Source organism: Lagenorhynchus albirostris, chromosome 9 (assembly GCF_949774975.1).
Source record: "Lagenorhynchus albirostris chromosome 9, mLagAlb1.1, whole genome shotgun sequence".
Taxonomy (NCBI): domain Eukaryota; kingdom Metazoa; phylum Chordata; class Mammalia; order Artiodactyla; family Delphinidae; genus Lagenorhynchus; species Lagenorhynchus albirostris.
Genome location: NC_083103.1, coordinates 8,691,850 through 8,714,977, shown reverse-complemented (window position 1 = coordinate 8,714,977; position 23,128 = coordinate 8,691,850). Strand labels below are relative to the sequence as shown.

At 36.4% G+C, this 23,128-nt stretch overlaps 1 protein-coding gene across 1 annotated transcript in view; it reads left to right on the top strand.

Moving 5' to 3' along the window:
* The window catches only part of LOC132525123 (solute carrier family 22 member 10-like), a 38,827-nt gene that overhangs the window by 3,633 nt on the left and 12,066 nt on the right, over positions 1-23,128 (top strand). The window lies entirely within an intron of this gene.

Here is a 23,128-nt window from a genome sequence, read left to right as displayed (position 1 = left end):
AAGTAAGTCAGAAAAACAACAGGAAAATGTATGCTAGCACACATGTATGGAAACTAAAAAAATGGTACTGATGAACTTAGTGGCAGGGCAGGAATAAAGACACAGACATAGAGAACAGACTTGAGGACACAGGGGGAAGGGGAAGCTGGGACGAAGTGAGAGAGTAGCATTGACATATATACACTACCAAATATAAAATGGATGGCTAATGGGAAGCTGCTGCATAGCACAGGGAGATCAACTCGGTGCTTGGTGATGACCTAGAGGGGTGGGATAGGGAGGGTGGGAGGGAGGCTCAAGAGGGAAGGAATGGGGGATATATGTATACATAGAGCTGATTCACTTTGTTGTACAGCAGAAACTAACACAACCTTGTACAGTAATTATACTTCAATAAAGATATTAAATAAATAAATAAATAAAATGAGTTTGAGACTGTATTCTCCTCTTTAGTGTTTTGGAAATGTTCGAGAAGAGTTGGTGTTTATTCTTCAAATATTTGTAAGAATTCACCTGTTAAATTATCAGGTCTTTTAAAAAAAGTTTAAATATAGTCAATTTATAGTATTGTATTAGTTTCAAGTACATAAAATTGTGATTCAATATTTTTATAGATTATATTCCATTTAAAGTTATTACAAATTAACAGCTACATTTACCTGTGCTCTACAATTTATCCTTGTGGCTTATATATTTTATTCATAGTAGTTTATGTCTCTTAATCTCATCCCCTATCTTGCCTCCCCCGCCCTTCCCTTGCCCCATTGGTAACCACTAGTTTGTGAGTCTGTTTCTGTATAATTACATAATTCATTTGTATTATTTTTTAGATTCCACATATAAATGAAAGCACAGAGTATTTGTCTTCTTCTGTCTGACTTTTTTCTCTAAGCATAATACTCTGTAGGCCCATCCACAGTGTTGCAAATTTTAGAATTTCCTTCTTTTTTTTTTTTTTGCGGTACGCAGGCCTCTCACTGTTGTGGCCTCTCCCGTTGCGGAGCACAGGCTCCGGATGCGCAGGCTCAGCGGCCATGGCTCACGGGCCCAGCCGCTCAGCGACATGTGTGATCCTCCTGGACCGGGGCACGAACCCGTGTCCCCTGCATCAGCAGGCGGACTCTCAACCACTGCGCCACCAGGGAAGCCCCTCCTTCTTTTTTATCATTGAGTAATATTCCATTGTATGTAGATATATGTGTGTGTATATATATATATATATATATATATATATATAATATCTTCTTCATTCATTCGTCTGTTGATGGACACTTAGGTTGCTTTCATATCTTTTCTATTGTAAATAATGCTGCTATGAACATTTGTATGCACTTATCTTTTTGAATGGTGTATTGTTTCTTTTCAGATATGTATCCAGAAGTGGTATTGCTGGATCATACAGTAGTCTATTTCTAGTTTTTTGAGGAAACTCCATACTGTTTTACATAGTTTCTGCACCAATTCACATTCCCACCAACAATGTATAAAAGTTCCCTTTTCTCCGTATTTTCACCAAGAGTTGTTGTTTGTGGTCTGTTTCATGATAAGTATTTGATAGCTTTGAAGTGATATCTCATTGTGATTTGGATTTGCATTATCTGATGATTCCTAGTGTTGAGTATCTTTTCATGTGCCAGTTGGTCATCTGTTTTTGTATTTGGAAAAATGTCTAATCAGCTCTTCTGCCCATTTTTATATAGGGTTGTTTACTTTTCTTGATATTGAGCTATATATGTTGTTTAAATATTTTGGATATTTTCTTTTGAGGATGGGTGAGGTTTTGATTAGTGATTCAATATCTTTCATCATTATTGGTGTGTTCAGATACTGAACTTGCTAATGTTTCTGTCTTGGTAGATTGTATGTTTCTAGAAATTTTTCCCTTTATTCTAGGTTATCCACGTTGTCACTTATAAATATCTGCAGTAGCCTCTTTGTATCTCTGTAGTATCAGCTGTAATCTATCTGCTTTCATTTTAAGTTTTTTAATTTAAATATTCTCTCATTTTCTTAGTCAAATAAGTTTCTCAATCTTGTTTGCTTTTTCAAAAAATCGCGACTTGGTTTTGTTGATGGTTTCTGTTGTTTTCCTAGTTTCTATTTTATTTATTTCTGAACTGCTATTAGTTATTTCTTTCCTTCTGCTAACATTGGGCTTAGTTTCTCCTCTTTTCCAGTTCCTTCAGGTGTAAATTAATGTTATTTGAGAGTTTTCTTTTTTTAAAACATCTTTATTGAACTATAATTGCTTTACATTGTTGTGTTAGTTTCTGCTGTATAAAAAAGTGAATCAGCTATACATATACATATATCCCCAAATCCCCTCCCTCTTCGTCTCCCTCCCACCCTCCCTATCCCACCCCTTTAGGTGGACACAAAGCACTGAGCTGATCTCCCTGTGTTATGCAGCTGCTTCCGACTAGCTATCTGTTTAACATTTGATAGTGTATATATGTCAATGCTACTCTGTCACTTCTTCCCAGCTTACCCTTCCCCTTCACCATGTCCTCAAGTTCATTCTCTACATCTCCATCTTTATTCCTGTCCTGCCCCCAGGTTCTTCAGAACCATTTGGTTTTTTTTAGATTCCAAACATATGTGTTAGCCTACGGTATTTGTTTTTCTCTTTCTGATTTACTTCACTCTGTATGACAGATTCTAGGTCCATCCACATCACTACAAATAATTCATTTTCATTTCTTTTGATGGCTGAGTAATATTCCATTGTATATATGTGCCACATCTCATTTATCCATTCATCTGTCGATGGACACTTAGGTTGCTTCCATGTCCTGGCTACTGTAAATAGTGCTGCAATGAACATTGTGGTACATGACTCATTGAATTATGGTTTTCTCATAGTGTATCCCCAATAGTGGGATTGCTGGATCATATGGTAGTTTTATTTTTAGTTAATTTTTTTAATTTTTAGTTTTTTAAGGAACCTCCATACTGTTTTCCATAGTGGCTGTATCAATTTACATTCCCACCAACAGTGCAAGAGGGTTCCCTTTTCTCCACACCTTCTCCAGCATCGTTTGTAGATTTTTTGATGTTGGCCTCACACCTGACTGGTGTGAGGTGATACCTCATTGTAGTTTTGATTTGCATTTCTCTAATGATTAGTAATGTTGAGTATCCTTTCATGTGTTTGTTGGCAATCTGTATATCTTCTTTTTTTTTTTTAACATCTTTATTGGAGTATAATTGCTTTACAATGGTGTGTTCACTTTCTGCTTTATAACAAAGTGAGTCAGTTATACATATAGATATGTCCCCATATCTCTTCCCTCTTGCATCTCCCTCCCTCCCACTCTACCTATCCCACCCTGCTAGGTGGTCACAAAGCACCGAGCTGATCTCCCTGTGCTATGTGGCTGCTTCTCACTAGCTATTTGTTTTACGTGTGGTGGTGTATATAGGTTCATGCCACTCTCTCACTTTGTCCCAGCTTACCCTTCCCCCTCCCCATATCCTCAAGTCAATTATCTAGTAGGTCTGCATCTTTATTCCTGTCTTGCCCCTAAGTTCTTCTGACCATTTTTTTTCTTAGATTCCGTGTATATATGTGTTAGCATATGGTATTTGTTTTTCTCTTTCTGACTTAATTCACTCTGTATGACAGATTCTAGGTCCATCCACCTCACTACAAATATCTCAATTTCATTTATTTTTATGGCTGAGTAATATTCCATTGTATATATGTGCCACATCTTCCTTATCCATTCATCTGATGATGGACAGTTAGGTTGCTTCCATGTCCTGGCTATTGTAAATGGAGCTGCAATGAACATTTTGGTACATGACTCTTTTTGAACTATGGTTTTCTCAGGGTATATGCCCAGTAGTGGGATTGCTGGGTCGTATGGTAGTTCTAGTTGTAGATTTTTAAGGAAACTCCATACTGTTCTCCATAGTGGCTGTATCAATTTACATTCCCACCAACAGTGCAAGAGGATTCCCTTTTCTCCACACCCTCTCCAGCATTTATTGTTTCTAGATTTTTTGATGATGTCCATGCTGATTGGTGTGAGATGATATCTCATTGTAGTTTTTTTTTTTGGGGGGGGTACACGGGCCCATTTTTTCTAGGTATTTTTTGATTTCCTCTTTGATTTCTTCAGTGATCTCTTGGATGTTTAGTAGTGTATTGTTTACCCTCCATGTGTTTGTATTTTTTATGGATTTTTTCATGTAATTGATATCTTGTCTCATAGCGTTGTGGTCAGAAAACATACTTGATACAATTTCAATTTTCTTAAATTTACTAAGGCTTTATTTGCGGCCCAAGATATGATCTATCCTGGAGAATGTTCCATTAGCACTTGAGAAGAAAGTGTATTGTGTTGTTTTTGTATGACATGTCCTATAAATATCTATTAAGTCCATCTTTTTTATGTATAATTTAAAGCTTGTGTTTCCTTATTTGTTTTCATTTTGGATGATCTGTCCATTGGTGATAGTGGGGTGTTAAAGTCCCCTACTATGATTGTGTTACTGTTGATTTTCCTTTTCACGGCTGTTAGCATTTGCCTTATGTATTGAGGTGCTCCTATGTTGGGTGCATAAATATTTACAATTGTTATATCTTCTTCTTGGATTGATCCCTTGATCATTATGTAGTGTCTTTCTTTGTCTCTTGTAATACTCTTTACTTTAAAATCTATTTTGTCTGATATGAGAATGGCTACTCCAGCTTTCTTTTGATTTCCATTTGCATGAAATATCTTTTTCTATCCCCTCACTTTCAGTCTGAATGTGTCCCTAGGTCTGAAGTGGGTCTCTTGTAGACCGCATATATACGGGTCTTATTTTCATATCCATTCAGCCAGTTTATATCTTTTGATTGGAGCATTTAATCCTTTTACATTTTAAGTAATTATCAATATGTATGTTCCTATTACCATTTTCTTAATTGTTTTGCATTTGTCCTTGTAGGTCTTTTCCTTCCCTTGTGTTTCCTGCCTAGAGAAATTCCTTTAGCATTTGTACAGCTGGTTTGGTGGTGCCAAATTCTGTTAATTTTTTGCTTGTCTGTAAAGGTTTAATTTATCTGTTGAATCTGAATGAGATCCTTACTGGGTAGATTAATCTTGGTTGTAGATTTTCCCCTTTCATCACTTTAAATATATCCTACCACTTCCTCCTGGCTTGCAGAATTTCTGCTGAAAGATCACCTGTTCAACTTATGGGGATTCCCTTGTACGTTATTTGTTGCTTTTCCCTTGCTGCTTTTAATATTTTTTCTTGGTATTTAATTTTTGATAATTAGATTAATATGTGTCTTGGCGTGTTTCTCCTTGGAATTATCCTGTATGGAGTCTCTGCACTTCCTGGACTTGATTGACTATTTCCTTTTCCATATTAGGGAAAGTTTCAACTATAATCTCTTCAAATATTTTCTCAGACCCTTTCTTTTTGTTTACTACTTCTGGGACCCCTATAATTCAAATGGTAGTGCATTTAATGTTGCCCCAGATGTCTCTGATACTGTCCTCAATTCTTTTCATTGTTTTTTCTTTATTCTGCCCTGCAGCAGTTATTTACATTATTTTATCTTCCAGGTCACTTATCCGTTCTTCTGCCTCAATTTTTCTGCTATTGATTGATTCAGGGTTCGTCAACTTGATTGTGGGGATTTAGTCCACTGCTCCTGAGGCTGCACAGAGAAATTTCCCTTTCTCTTCTTTGTTCGCACAGCTCCTGGGGTTCAGCTTTGGTTTTGGCCACACCTCTGGATGTACCTCGCTCTCAGGCATCTGTTCCCCACAGGAAGGAAGGGGTTAAAGCAGTGGCTGATTAGGGGGCTCTTGCTTACTCATGCCAGGAGCAGAGAGGGGTACGGTAGTTTTAACTGGAATGTGGGGTGAGCCTGTGGTGGCAGAGGTCACCGTGATGTTGCAACAGCCTGAGGTGTGTAGTGTTTTCTCCTCGGGAAGTTGTCCCTGGATCGCGAGACCTGGCAGTGGCGTGCTGCACATGTTCCTGGGGGAGTGTGTGTGGATAGTGACCTGTGCTTGCACACAGGATTCTTTGTGGCTGCGGCAGTGTTAGCATTTCTTTCCTGTCTCTGGAGCTCGTTTAGGCAGCGCTCTGCCTTCTGTGGGCAGACAGGGAAGGAAACCCCTCTCCTCACGCACCCTGAAACAATGGTCTCTTGCCTCTTTGGCAGGTCCAGACTTTTTCCCGGACTCCCTCCCAGCTAGTTGTGGTGCACTAGCCCTCTTCAAGCTGCGTTCATGCAGCCAACCCCAGTCCTCTCCCTGGGATCTGACCTCTGAAGCCCAAGCATCAGTTCCCAGCCCCCACCCGCCCTGGGGGGTGAGCAGACAATCCTCTCAGGCTGATGAGTGCTGGTCAGCACTGATCCTCTGTGTGGGAATCTCTCTGCTTTGCCCTCTGCATCCTTGTTGCTAAGCTCTCCTCTGGGTCTCTGAAGCTTCTCCCCCCCCACTCCCTGTCTCTGCCAGTGAAGAGGCTTCTTAGTGTTGGAAACTTTTCCTCCTTCACAGCTCCCTCCCAGGGGTGCAGGTTCCATCCCTATTATTTTGTCTCTGTTTTTTCTTTTTCTTATGCCCTACCCAGGTACGTGTGGATTTTCTTGCCTGTTGGGAAATCTGAGGTCTTCTTCCAGCGCTCAGTAGGTGTTCTGTAGGAGTTGTTCCACATGTAGATGCATTTTTGATGTATTTGTTGGGAAGAAGGTGATCTCCACCTCTTACTAGTCTGCCTTCTTGAAGGTCCCCCTCTAGTTATCTATTTTATACATATCAGTGTATATATGTCAATCCCAATCTCCCAATTCATCGCACCACACACCCGTCCACTTTCCCCGCTTGGTGTCCATACATTTGTTCTCTACATCTGTGTCTTTATTTCTGCTTTGCAAACCGGTTCATCTGTACCATTTTTCTAGATTCCACATATATGTGTTAATATACTATTTTTGTTTTTCACTTTCTGACTTACTTAAATCTGTATGACAGTTGCTAGGTCCATCCACGTCTTTATAAATGACCCAATTTCGTTCATTTTTAAGGCTGAGTAATATTCCATTGTATATATGTACCACATCTTCTTTATCCATTCATCTGTCGATGGGCATTTAGGATGCTTCCATGATCCGGCTATTGTAAATAGTGCTGCAATGAACATTGGAGTGCATATGACTTTTTGAATTAGGTTTTTCTCTGGGTATGTGCCCAGTAGTGGGATTGCTGGGTTGTAATGCAGCTTTTAGTTTTTTAAGGAACCTCCATGCCATTCTCCACAGTGGCTGTATCAATTTACATTCCCACCAATAGATGCAAGAGGGTTCCCTTTTCTCCATACCCTCTCCAGTATTTGTGGTTTGTAGACTTTCTAGTGATGTCCATTCTAACTGGAGTGAGGTGATACCTCATTGTAGTTTTAATTTTCATCTATCTAATAATTAGTGATGTTGAGCAGCTTTTCATGTGTCTCTTGGCCATCTGTATGTCTTCTTTGGATAAATGTCTATTTAGGTCTTCTGCCCATTTTTGGATTGGGTTGTTTGTTTTTTTAATATTGAACTGCATGAGCTGTATGTATATTTTGGAGATTAATCCATTGTCTGTTGCTTCTTTTGCAAATATTTTCTCCCATTCTGAGGGTTGTCTTTTTGTCTTGTTTATAGTTTGCTTTGCTGTGCAAAAGCTTTTAAGTTTTGTTAGGTCCATTTGTTTATTTTTGTTTTTATTTCCATTACTCTAGGATGTGGGTCAAAAAAGATCTTGCTGTGATTTATGTCAAACAGTGTTCTTCCTATGTTTTCCTGTAAGAGTTTTATAGTGTCTGGTGTTACATTTAAGTCTTTAATCCATTTTGAGTTTTTTTTGTGTGTGTGTATATGGTGTTAGGGAGTGTTCTAATTTCATCATTTTACATGAAGCTGTCCAGTTTTCCCAGCATCACTTATTGAGGAGTGTGTCTTTTCTCCATTGTATATCCTTGCCTCCTTTGTCATAGATTAGTTGACCATATGTGTGTGAGTTTATCTCTGGGCTTTCTATCCTGTACCATTTATCTATATTTCTGTTTTTGTGCCAGTACTAAATTGTCATAATTACTGTAGCTTTGTAGTATAGTCTGAGGCCAGGGAGTATTATTCCTCTGGCTCCGTTTTTTTCCCTGAAGATTGCTTTGGCTATATGGGGCCTTTGTGTCTCCATACAAATTTTAAGATTTTTTTGTTCTGGTTCTGTAAAGAATTCTGTTGGTAATTTGAATATGTAGATTGCTTTGGGTAGTATTGTCATTTTCACAATATTGGTTATTCCATTGCAAGAACATGGTATATCTCTCCATCTGTATCATCTTTGATTTCTTTCATCAGTGTCCTACAGTTTCCTGAGTACATGTCTTTTAGCTCCTTAGCTAGGTTTATTCCTAGGTATTTTATCCTTATTTTTGCAGAGGTGAATGGGATTGTTTCCTTAATTTCTCTTTCTGATCTTTCATTGTTAGTGTATACGAATGCAAGAGATTTCTGTGCATTAATTTTGTATCCTGCAATTTTACCAAATTCATTGATTAGCTCTAGTAGTTTTCTGGTAGCATCTTAGGATTCTCTATGTATAGTATCATGTCAACTGCAAACAGTGACAGTTTTACTTCTTCTTTTCCAATTTGTATTCTTTTATTTCTTTTTCTTCTCTGATTGTCATGGCTAGGACTTCCAAAACTATGTTGAATAATAGTGGCGAGGGTACACATCCTTATCTTGTTCCTGGTCTTAGAGGAAATGCTTTCAATTTTTCACCATTGAGAATGATGTTTGCTATGGGTTTGTCACATATGGCCTTTATTATGTTGAGATAGGTTCCCTCTATGCCCAGTTTCTGGAGAGTTTTTATCATAAATTGTTGTTGAATTTTGTCAAAAGCTTTTTCTGCATCTATTGAGATGATCATATGGTTTTTATTTTTCAATTTGTTAATACGGTGAATCACACTGATTTATTTGTGTATATTGAAGAATACTTGCATCACTGGGATGAATCCCACTTGATCATGGTCTATGATGCTTTTAATGTGTTGTTGGATTCTGTTTGCAAGTATTCTGTTGAGGATTTTTGCATCTATATTCATCAGTGATATTGGTCTGCAATTTTCTTTTTTTGTAGTGTTTACCTGTTTATATTTCCTATTTCTTCCTGGTTCAGTCTTGGAAGGTCATACCTTTCTAAGAATTAGTCCATTTCTTCCTGGTTGTCCAGTTTATTGGCATAGAATTGATTGTTGTAGTTTCTTAGGATGCTTTGTATTTCTGCAGTGTCTGTTGTAACTTCTCCTTTTTCATTTGTAATTTTATTGATTTGCGTCCTCTGCCTCTTTTTCTTGATGAGTCTGGCTAAATATTTATCAATTTTGTTTATCTTCTCACAGAACCAGCTTTTAGTTTTATTGATCTTTGCTATTGTTTTCTTTGTTTCTATTTCATTTATTTCTGCTCTGATCTTTATGATTTCTTTCCTTCTACTAACTTTGGGTTTTGTTTGTTCTTTCTCTAGTTCCTTTAGGTGTAAGGTTAGATTGTTTATCTGAGACTTTTCTTGTTTCTTGAGGTAGGATTATATTTGCTATAAACTTCCCTCTTAGAACTGCTTTTGCTACTTCCCATAGGTTTTGGATCATCGTGTTTTCTTTGTAATTTGTCTCTAGGTATTTTTTGATTTCCTCTTTGATTTCTTCAGTGATCTCTTGGTTATTTAGTAACGTATGGTTTACCCTCCATGTGTTTGTGTATTTTACTTTATTCCCCCTGCAATTTATTTCTAATTTCATAGAGTTTTGGTTAGAAAGATGCTTGATATGATTTCAACTTTCTTAAATTTACTGAAGCCTGATTTGTGACCCAAGATGTCATCTCACCTGGAGAATGTTCCGTGTGCTCCTGAGAAGAAAGTGAAATCTGTTGTTTTCGGATGGAATGTCCTATAGATATCAGTGAAATCTATCTGGTCTATTGTGTCATTTAAAGCCTTTGTTTCCTTATTAATTTTCTGTTTGGATGATCTGTCCTTTGTTTTATGTGAGGTGTTAAAGTCCCCAACTATTATTGTGTTACTGTAGATTTCCTCTTTTATAGCAGTTAGCATTTGCCTTATGTATTGAGGTGCTCCTAAGTTGGATGCATATATATTTATAATTGTTATAACTTCTTGTTGGATTAATCTCGTGACCATTAAGTAGTGTCCTTGCTTGTTTCTTATAACATTCTTTATTTTAAAGAGTATTATGTCTGATATGAGTATTGCTACTCCAGCTTTCTTTTGATTTCCATTTGCATGGAATAACTTTTTCCATCCCCTCACTTTCAGACTGTATGTGTCCCTAGGTCTGAAGTGGGTCTCTTGTAGACAGCATATATATGGGTCTTCTTTACGTATCCATTCAGGCAGCCTGTGTCTTTTGGCTGGAGCATTTAATCCATTCACAATGAAAATAATTATCAGTATGTATGTTCCTATTACCATGTTAAAAATTATTTTGGTTTTGTTTTTGTAGGTCCGTTTCTTCTCTTGTGTTTCCCACTTAAAGAAGTTCCTTTAACATTTGTTGTAGAGCTGGTTTGGCTGTGCTGAGTTCTTTTAGTTTTTGTTTGTCTGTAAACCTTTCGATTACTCTGTTGAATCTGAATGAGATCCTTGCTGGCTAGAGTAATCTTAGTTGTAGTTTCTTCCCTTTCATCATTTTAAATATATCATGCCACTCCCTTCTGCCTTGTAGATTTTCTGCTAAGAAATCAGCCACTACCTTATAGGAGTTCCCTTGTATGTTATTTGTCAATTTTCCCTTGTTGCTTTCAATAATTTTTCTTTGTCTTTAATTTTTTCGATTTGATTACTGTGTGTCTTGGCATGTTTCTCCTTGGGTTTATCCTGCCTGGGAGTCTCTGGCTTGGATGAACAATCATCCAAGTGCTTTCTGGACTTGGATGGCTATTTCCTTTCCCATGTTAGGGAAGTTTTCAACTATAATCTCTTCAAAGATTTTCTTGCGTCCTTTCTCTTTCTCTTCTCCTTTGGGGACCCCTATAATGTGAATGCTGGTTTATTAATGTTGTCCCAGACGTCTCTTAGGCTGTCTTCATTTCTTTTCATTCTTTTTTCTTTATTCTTTCCATGGCAGTGATTTCCACCATTCTATCTTCCAGGTCACTTGTCTGTCCTTCTGCCTCAGTTATTCTGCTATTGATTCCTTCTAGTATATTTTTTTCATTTCAGTTATTGTATTGTTCATCTCTGTTTGTTTGTTCTTTAATTCTTCTAGGTGTTTGTCCTTTAATTCTTCTAGGTCTTTGTTAAATATTTCTTACATCTTCTCGATCTTTGCCTCCATTCTTTTTCTGAGGTCCTGGATCATCTTCACTATCGTTATTTTGAATTCTTTTTCTGGAAGGTTGCCTATCTCCATTACATTTAATTGTTTTTCAGGGGTTTTACCTTGTTCCTTCATCCAGTACGTAGCCCTCTGCATTTTCATTTTGCCTGTTCTTCTGTGAATGTGGTTTTCCTTCTGCGTGATGCAGGATTTTAGTTCTTCTTGCTTCTGCTGTCTGCCCTCTGGTGGATGAGGCTATCTAAAAGGCTTGTGGAAGCTTCCCGATGGTAGGGGCTAGTGTGGATAGAGCTGGATGTTGCTCTTTTGGGCAGAGCTCAGTAAAACTTTAATCTGCTTGTCTGCTGATCAGTGGGGCTGAGTCCCCTCCCTGTTGGTTGTTTGGCCTGTGATGACATAGCATTGGAGGCTACAGGCTCTTTGGTGGGGCTAATGGCAGACACTGGGAGGGCTCATGCCAAGGAGTACTTCCCAGAATTTCTGCTGCCAGTGTCCTTGTCCCTGCTGTAAGCCACAGCCCTGTCCTCTGCAGGAGACCCTCCAACACTAGCAGGTATGTCTGGTTCAATTTCCTATGGGGTCACAGTTCCTTCCCCCTGGTTCCTGATGTGCACACTACTTTGTGTGTGCCCTCCAAGAGTGGAGTCTCTGTTTCCCCAAGTCCTGTCAAAGTCCTGCAATCAAATCCTGCTAGCCTTCAAAGTTTGATTCTCTGAGCATTCCTCTCCCATTGCCAGACCCCCAGGTTGGGAAGCCTGACATGGGGCTCAGAACCTTCACTCCAGTGCACGGACTTCTGTGGTATAATTGTTCTCCAGTTTGCGAGTCATGCACCCTGTGGATATGGGATTTGATTTTATTGTGATTGTGACCCTCCTACCATCTCATTGCAGCTTCTCTTTTGTCTTTGGATGTGAGGTATATTTTTTGATGTTTCAGTGTATCCCTGTTGATGATTGTTCAGCAGTTAGTTGTGATTCCAGTGCTCTTGCAAGAGGGAGTGAGTGCACGTCCTTTTACTCCACTGTCTCAAATCCAAAGCCAATACTTCTTGAACTCTTCCATAAAGCAGAAGAGTAGGAAAACTTCCTAACTCATACTATAAGACCAGTGTTCTTATGATATCAAAGCTAGATAATGACTTCAGAAAAACGAAAATTACAGAGCCATATCCCCTCTGAATATAGACCTAAAAATATTCAACAAAATGCAAGCAAACTGAATCCAACTGCATATTAAAATGTTTATATACTGTAAAAAAATAGGATTTATCACAGAAATGCAAAGTGGTTCATCATAAGATAATCATCCAATATAATATACCACATCAATACAATGGAGGAAAAAAACCTATATAATGTCAACTGATGCTTAGGAGACATTTTACAAAATCAAACAATTTTCTTGGTGAAAATAATATAGGAATTAAATGTAACTTCCTCAATATTTTAAAGGGTGTTTAGGAATAAAGCTACAACTATCACTACAGTCAATGGTGAGAGAATATTAACTTTCACACTAAGGTAAGGAGAAAGATAAAGATGTCTGCTTTCACTGCTGCTATTTGACATCATACTGTAAACCTATGTAGAGCAATTAGAGAGAAAGAGAAATAAAATTTACCCAAAGTAAAAAGGAAGAAGAATAATATAATTATATATATATATAGATGACATGATCATATAGATATAGAAAATTCCAAAGAATGCCCAAGAAATTCATTAGAACTAATAAACTAATTTAAGAAAGTTGCAGAGTACAAAATGAACACACAAAAATCAGTTGTTTTTCTATATATTTGAAGTGAACAATTTGAAAAGAAATTAGGAAATTTATTACCCATACATCATCTTCTAAAGGAATAAAATACTTAGAAATAAATTTAACCTAGGATGTGAAAGACTTGCACATTGAAAACTATACAACATTGTTGAAAGAAATTAGAGAAGACCTAAATAAATGGAAAGTATCCCATGTTAATGAGGTAGGAAGACCTAATATTATCAATGAAGTCAATCATATTTAATGCAGCTACAGTTTCAATGAAATCACAATCAAAACTCCAATGTAATGTTTTTCTAGAAACAGAAAAGCTGAAACTTATATTCATATGAAATCAGGGCTCCAAATAGCCAAACAATTTTGAAAAAGAAGAGTGAATTCAGGGGACTCATGCATCTCGGTTTCAGAACTACAATGAAGCTACAGTTACCAAATGTTATGGTACTGGTATAAGGATTGACATACAGTCAAATGTAATAGAACTGAGAGTTCAGAAATAAACCCATACATTTATAGCCAACTGTCTTTTTTTTTTTTTTTTTTTTTTTTGCGGTACGCGGGCCTCTCACTGTTGTGGCCTCTCCCGTTGCGGAGCACAGGCTCCGGACACATAAAAAAAAATGATCACAATCTACAAGATCTCTGAGATAACATGAAGCATGACAACATTTGCATTATTGGGGTTCCAGAGGGAGAAGAGAAAGATAAGTAGATTGAAAATGGATATAAGGAAATTATGTCTGAAAATTTCCCAAACCTGGAGAAAGAAACAGATATCCAGGCACAGGAAGCACAGAGGGTCCTAGAAAAGATTAAACCAAACAGACCCACAACAAGATATATCGTAATTAAAATGATAAAAGTGAAAGATAAAGAAAGGATTCTAAAGGCAGCAAGAGAAAAATAATGAGTTATATACAAGAGAATTCCCATAAGGCTATCAACTGATTTTTCTGCAGAAAATTTGCAAGCCAGAACGGAGTGCCATGACATATTCAAAGTGCTGAAAGGAAAAAAACAGCAACCCAGGATACTCTACCAAGCAAGAGTACCATTTAGGATAGAAAGAGAAATAAAGAACTTCTTAGAAAAGCAAAACTGAAAGAATTAATCAATAATAAACATATCGTAAAAGAAATGTTGAATATTCTTCTCCAAATAGAAAAGAAGTAAGGATCTATAAGAAAGGGAAAATCCCATTAGGAAACACAAATATATAGAAAGAATTTAAGATCACTAAGTGTGCCAGTTGTACATTAAAAGTCAAAAAATTGTAAAAACAACCATAACTACTATGAGATAAACAGTTAAGAGATAAACATGAATATGTAAAATATGACATCAAAACCACAAATGTGGGGGAGGGGAATGTGGGGGAGGGGAATAAAAATGTGTATGTCTTAGAATGTGTTTGAACTTAAATTAACAGCCAGTTTAAAACAAGTGGGTATAATTATGAGTCAACATACATGAACCCCATGGTAAAAATAAATCAGAAGCCTATAGTAAATACACAAAAATCAGGACTTCCCTGATGGTGCAGTGGTTAAGATTCCATGCTCCCAGTGCAGGGGGCCTGGGTTCAATCCCTGGTCAGGGAGCTAGATCCCACATGCATGCCACAACTAAGGAACCCGTCTGCCGCAACTGACAGGGTGCAACCAAATAAATAAATAAATAAATAAATATTTTTAGGGCTTCCCTGGTGGCACAGTGGTTAAGAATCCGTCTGCCAAGGCAGGGGACACAGGTTCGAGCCCTGGTCGGGGAAGATCCCACATGCCACGGACCAACTAAGCCCATGCACCACAACTACTGAAGCCCACATGACTGGAGCCCATGCTCCGCAACAAGAGAAGCCACCGCGATGAGAAACCCGTGCAGTGCAAGGAAGAGCAGCCCCTGCTCGCTGCAACTAGAGAAAGCCTGCATGCAACAAGGAATACCCAACGCAGCCAAAAATAAATAAATTTATAAAAAGAATATAAAAAAATCAAAAAGAGAGAAAGCCAAGCACACTACTAAAGAAAATCATCATTTTATATATAGTAGTGTGTACACCTGAAACCAACACAACATTGTACATCAACTATACTCCAATAAAAATTAAGAAAAATATTTAAAAAAGAAAATTATCAAATCACAATAGTAGGAACTAAAAGAAGATAAAATGAAGAAAGCAGATCTATAAAAACAACCAGAAAATATGTAATAAAATTGCAAAAGTATACCACTATCAATAATTACTTTAAATATCAATTAACTAACTGCTCCAATCAAAAGATATAGAGTAGCTAATTGGGAAAAGAAACCAAGACATTCAGTATGCTGCCCACATGAGACAACTTGAGAGTGAGTCTGAAAGTGAAGGGATAGAAAAAGATATTTCAAAGGGAAACGACAAGAAATCAGAAGTAGCAGTACTCATATGAAACATAATAGATTTTATAACAAAGCCTATAGAAAAAGACAAAGAAGGCTTTACATAATAATACAGGGATAAATACAAGAACAGGATATTACACTAGCTAACATATATGCACTCAATAGAGGAACACCTAAATATATAAAGCAAACACTAGCAAACATAAAGGGAGAAATTGACAATAATACAATAATAGTAGGAAAATTTAACATTCCACTGACATCAGTGGACAGATCATCCAGACAGAAAATCAGTAAGGCAAAAGTGGTCTTAAAGACACAATAGACCAGTTGGACTTGGTTGATATCTACAGGACAGTACATCCCCCTCCCCCCAAAATCAGAATACACATTCTCTTCAAGTGCACATGGAATGTTCTCCAGGATAGATCACATATTGGACCACAAAACAAGTCTCAACAAATTTAAGATAGAAATAATATAAAACATTTTTTGCTACCACAGCAGTATGAATCCAGAAATCAACCACAGGAAGAAAAATGGGAAAAGAACAAACATGTGGAGACTAAATAACATGCTACTAAGAAACCACTGGGTCAATGACAAAATCAAAGAGGAAATCAGAATATACCCTGAGACAAGTGAAAATGAAGCACACTTTCCATAAACTGTGAGATGCATCAAAAGCAGTTCTAGGAGGGAAGTTTATAGCAATACAGGTCTTCCCCCCAAAACAAGAAAATTCTCAAATAAATCACCTAAACATAATTAGAAAAAGAAAGACAAACAAAACACAAGTCACTAGAAGGAAGGAAGTAATAAAGTTCAGAAAGAAAATAAATAAATATAGATTAAAAGAATAGAAAAGATCAATGGAACCAAGAGTTGGTTTTTTGAAAATATAAACAAAATTGATAAACCTGTAGCCAGGCTCACTAAGAAGAAAAGAGAGAGGACCCAAATAAACAATATAAGAAATGAAAGAGGGGAAATAACAACTGATACCACAGAGAAACAAAAAAATCATAAAAGAATACTATGACTAGTTGTACATCTAAATATTGGACAACCTAGAAGAAATTAACAAATTTCTAAAAGCATGCAGCCTGCCAATACTGAGTCAAGAAGAAACAGACAATTTGAACAGACTGATCAGTAGAAGTGAGATAGAATCTTTAATTTAAAAACTTCCTGCAAACAAAAGTCCAGGGTCAAATGGCTTCAAAGGGGAATTCTACCAAACATGTAGAGAACAGTTAATATCTATCCTTCTCTAAAGAAGGTAAATATATACAGTGGTACATATATACATTGGAATACTACTAAGCCACAAAAAAGAATGAAGTAATGCCATTTGCAGCAACTTGGATGGACCTAGAGATTATCATACTAAGTGTTGTAAGTCAGAAAGAGAAAGACAAACAGCATATGATATCACTTATATATGGAATCTAGAATAAGATGCAAAAGAACTTATCTACAAAACAGAAACAGATTCATAGATACAGAGAACAGACTTGTGGTTGCCAAGCAGGGGGAGTGGTGGGGGAGGGATAGATTGGGAATTTGGGATTAGCAGATCCAAACTATTATATACTGAATGGACAAACAAGTTCCTACAGTATAGCACAGGGAACTATATTCAATGTCCTGTAATAAACAAAAAAAGACAAGAATATGAGAAAGAATGAATATATATATTCATATATATAGTCATGTATATATATGACTAATCACTTTGCTGTACAGCAGAAATTAACACTACATTGTAAAACAACTATACCTCAATAAAATAAAATAAAAAACAAAAACATCTATACTTCTCAAACTATTCCAAAAAATTTCAGAGGAAGGAGCACTTCTGAACATATTCTATGAGGCCATCATCACCCTGATACCGAAACCAGACAAAGCTGTCACAAAAAAAGGAATTAGAAGCAAATATCACTGAAGAACATAGTTGCAAAAATCCTGAATAACATGTTGTTATTAGGAAACTGAATCCAACAATATATCAGAAGGATCATACACAATAATCAAGTGTGCTTTATTGCATGGATGCAAGTATTTTTCAGTTTCTGCAAACAAATCAATGTGATATACCACATTAAGAAACTGAAGAATTAAGAAAAACCATATGGTCATCTAAATAGATGGAGAAAAAGATTTTGATAAAATTCAACATTCATTTACAGTAAAAAATCTTCAGAAGGTGGGCATAGAGGAAAGTTACCTCAACATCATAATAGCCATATATGACAAGCACATAGCTAACATCATAATCACTGGTGAAAAACTGAAAGCATTTCTTATAAGTTCAGGAACAAGAAAAGGGTGCTCATTCTTGCCACATTTATTCAAAATAGTATTGGAAGTCCTAACCTTGCAAATACAATAAAAAGAAATAAAAGAAAACAATTTTTTAAAAAAACTGTCATTGTTTGCTGATGTCATACTATTCATAGAAAATCCGATGATGCCACCAGAAAACTACCAGAGCTCACCAATGAATTCACCAATGTTGCAGGATACAAAATTAACATACAGAAATCTGTTGCATTTCTATACACTAACAAAAAACTATCGGAAAGAGAAATCAAACACAAAATTCAATTTCCAATCAATCAAAAAGAATAAAATACCTAGGAATAAACCTACCTAAGGAGATGAAAGACCTGTTCTTGGAAAACTACAAGACACTGATGAAAGAAATTGAAGAGGACACAAACAGATGCAAAGATATACTGTGTTCATTGACTGGAAGAATTAATGTTAAAATGACCATACTACCCAAGGGAATCTACAGATTCAAAGTAATCCTTATAAAAATACCAAGAACATTTTTCACAGAATTAGAGCAAATAATTTTAAATTTTGAATGGAATCAGAAAAGACCATCAATAGCGAAAATGATCTTGAGAAAGAACGGAGCTGGAGGAATCATGATCCCTGACTTCAGAGTATATTACAAAACTACAGTAATCAAAACAATGTGGTACTGGCACAAGAACAGACATATAGATCAATGGACCAGAATAGAGAGCCAAGAAATAAACCCATACACTTCTGATCAACAAAGGAAGCAAGAATATAGAATGGAGGAAAGACAGTCATTTCAATAAGTGGTGCTCAGAAAACTGGACAGCTTCATGTAAAAGAAGGAAGGACATTCTCTAAAACCATATACACTTAAATAAAAAAAGAAAATGGATTAAAGACCTAAATGTACGACTAGAAACCATAAAACTTCTAAAAGTAAATATATGTGGAACACTCTGACATAAATCAAAGCAACGTTTTTATTGGCTCTGTCTCCTAAAGTAAAGGAAATAAACCCAAAAATAAACAGTTGGGACAAAATAAAACTTAACAGCTTTCACACAGTAAAGGAAATCATCAACAAAATGAAATGACAACCTGCTGAATGGGAGAAAATATTTGCAAATGATATGACTGATAAGGGGTTAATATCCAAACATGTAAATAACTCATACTCACCAACATCAAAAAAACCAAACAACTAGATAAAAAAATAGGAAGATCTAAATAGACATTTCTCCAAAGAATACATACAGATGATCAATAGGCACATGAACAGATGCTCAACATCTTTAATCATTAGAGAAATGTTAATTAAAAGGAAAATGCGATATCACTTCATACCTGTCAAAATGGCTATCAACAAGAATACAAATAACAAATATTGGTGAGAATGTGGACAAAAGGGAACTCTTGTACACTATTGGTGAGAATGTAAATTGATGCAACCCCTGTGGAAGACAGTATGGAAGGTTCTCAAAAAACTAAAAATAGAGCTACCATATGACCCAGCAATTCCATTCCTGGGATAATATCTAGAAAAAAATGAAAACACTAATTCAAAAAGATACATGCACCCCAATATTCATAGCAGCACTATTTATAATAGCTGAGACATGGGAGCAATTAACAGACTAATAAAGAAGATGTAGTATATATTTAAAATGGAATATTACTCAGCCATGATAAAAATGAAATTCTTGCAGCAATGTGGATGGACCTAGAAAATATTGTGCTAGTGAAATAAGTCAGAGAGAGAAAGACAAATACTCTATAACATCACTTATATGTGGAATCTTAAAAAATAATACCAATGAATGTATGCAAAAAAAAAAAAACAGGCTTACAGATACAGAAAACAAACTAGTGGTTACAAAAGGGGACAGAAAGTGGGGAGGAAGATATTAGAGGTATGGTATTAAGAGATAGTTAAGACTATTGTGCATAGAACAGAAGAGCAACAAGGATATATTTTAAAGCACAGGGAATTATATCCATTATCTTATAATAACTTATAATGGAATATAATCTGCAAAAATACTGAATCACTGTGCTGTACACCAGAAACTAATATAATATTGTAAATCAACAGTACTTCAAAAAAATTAGAAATTTCAAGTGTTGGTGAGCATGTGGAGAAATTGAAACTCTTGTCCATTGATGGTGGGAATATAAATTGGTGAAACCACTGTGGAAAGCAGTTTGACAGATCCTCAAAAATCTAAACATGTAATTGCCATCTGAACCAACAATTCCACTCCTAGGTGTATACTCTAAACACAGGGACTTAGACAGCTGTATATCAAATACAGCAAAAAAGAATGAAGTTCTGGTACATGGTACAACATGAATGAACCTTGAAAAAATTATGCTAAATGAAATAAACCCGACACAAAAGAACAAATGTTGTAGGCATCCACTTATATGAAATATATCTAGAATAGGCAAATTAAGGGAGACAGAAAGTAGATTAGTGATATCAGAAGAATAAGAGGGCAGGAATGAATGGGAAATTACTGCTTGATGGTGATAGAATTTCTCTTTGTGTTGACGTAAATGTCTCAGAAAAAAGACAATGATGGTAGCACAACATGACGAATGTAATTAATCACAGGTTTGTACATCTAAAAAAGATTAAAATGACAAGTATTGTATCTATCATATGACATTAAAAACATTCAAACATATCTCCAAATATCATTGTGAATTACGTGTCTAATTCTGTCAATATTGTTTCATGTATTTCAAACTTTTTTAAGTTAAGGTACATTTGACATTTCCAGCATGATCTTTTCTGGAAATGTATTTTGTTTTGAAATTTATTTTATTTGATATTAATATAAAGACTCCCACATTATTATTACTATTTTAATTCTATATCTTTTTCTGTCAATTTACATTTTTTTACCTCTTTATTGGAGTATAATTGCTTTACAATGTTGTGCTAGTTTCTGCTATATAAAAGATTGAATCAGCTATATGTATACATATAACCCCATATCCCCTCCCTCCCACCCTCCCTATCCCACCCCTCTAGATCCTCACAAAGCATCGAGCTGATCTCCCCGTGCTATGCAGCAGCTTCCCACTAGCCATCCATTTTACATTTGGTAGTGTATATATGTCAATGCTACTCTCTCGCTTCGTCCCAGCTTTCCCTTCACCCGTCTGTGTACTCAAGTCCTTTCGCTACGTTTGCATCTTTATTCCTGCCCTGCCACTAAGTTCATCAGTACCGTTTTTTGTTTTTTTAGTTTCCATATAAGTGTGTTAGCGTACGGTATTTTTTTTTCTCATTCTGACTTACTTCACTCTGTATGACAGACTCTAGGTCCATCTTTCAACTGACAATATTTTAAGTACTACAGTGGGCAGTATAAAAGTACATCACTTTTTTTTATCACTACAAGAAACCATATGCCAATAAAATGAAAAACCTGGAAGAAATAGAAAAATTCTTAGAAAAGCACAACCTTCAGAGACTGAACCAGGAAGAAATAGAAAATATAAACAGACCAATGACGAGCACTGAAATTGAAACTGTGATTTAAAATCTTCCAACAAATAAAAGCCCATGACAAGATGGATTCACAGGTGAATTCTATCAAACATTTAGAGAAGAGCTAACACGTATCCCTCTCAAAATCTTCCAAAATATAGCAAAAAGGGGAACACTCCCAAACTTATTCAACGAGGTCACAATCACCCTGATACCAAAACCAGACAAAGATGTCACAAAGAAAGACCACTACAGGCCAATATCACTGATGAACAAACATGCAAAAATCCTCAACAAAATATTAGCAAGCAGAATCCAACAGCACATTAAAAGGACCATACATCATGATCAAGTGGGGTTTACCCCAGGATGTAAGGATTCTTCAATATATGCAAATCAATCAATGTGATACACCATATTAACAAATTGAAAGAGAAAAACCATATGATCATCTCAATAGATGCAGAAAAAGCTTTTGACAAAATTCAACACTGATTTATGATTTTAAAAAACCTCCAGAAAGTAAGCAGGGAGGGAACTTATCTCAACATAATAAAGGTCATATATGAAAAACCCACAGCCAACATCATTCTCAATGGTGAAAAACTGAAACCATTTCCCCTAAAATCAGGAACAAGACAAGGATGCTCACTCTCACCACTATTATTCAACATAGTTTTGGCAGTTTTAGCCACAGCAATCAGAGACGACAAAGAAATAAAAGGAATCCAAATCGGGAAAGAAGAAGCAAACTCACTGTTTGCAGATGACCTGATACTATACATAGAAAATCCTAAAGATGCTACCAGAAAACTACCAGAGCTAATCAATGAATTTGGTAAAGTAGCAGGATACAAAATTAATGCACAGAAATCTCTTGCATTCCTATATACTAATGATGAAAAGTCTGAAAGAGAAATTAAGGAAAAACTACTATTTACCATTGCAACAAAAAGAATAAAATACCTAGGAATAAACCTACCTACGGAGACAATAGACCTGTATGCAGAAAACTATAAGACACTGATGAAAGAAATTAAAGATGATACAAACAGATGGAGAGATATATCACTTTCTTGGATTGGAAGAATCAACATTGTGAAAATGACTATACTACGCAAAGCAATCTACAGATTCAATGCAATCCCTATCAAACTACCAATGGTATTTTTCACTGAACTAGAACAAAAAATTTCACAATTTGTATGGAAACACAAAAGACCCCAAATCACCAAAGCAATCTTGAGAAGAAAAACGGAGCTGGAGGAATCATGCTGCCTGGCTTCAGACTATACTGCAAAGCTACACTAAACAGGACAGTATGGTACTGGCACAAAAACAGAAATATAGAAAAATGAAATAGGATAGAAAGCCCAGAGATAAACCCATGCACATATGGCCACCTTATATTTGATAAAGGAGGCAAGAATATACAATGCAGAAAAGACAGCGTCTTCAATAAGAAGTGCTGGGAAAACTGTACAGCTACATGTAAAAGAATGAAATTTTTTTTTTTTTTTTTTTGTGGTACGCGGGCCTCTCACTGTTGTGGTCTCTCCCATTGTGGAGCACAGGCTCCGGACGCGCAGGCTCAGCGGCCATGGCTCACGGGCCCAGCCGTTCCGCGGGACGTGGGATCTTCCCGGACGGGGGCACGAACCCATGTCCCCTGCATCGGCAGGCGGACTCTCAACCAGTGCGCCACCAGGGAAGCCTAGTACATCTGTTTTTTAACTCACTCTGGTAATCTCTATCATTCGATGGAGTGTTTAGGTCATTA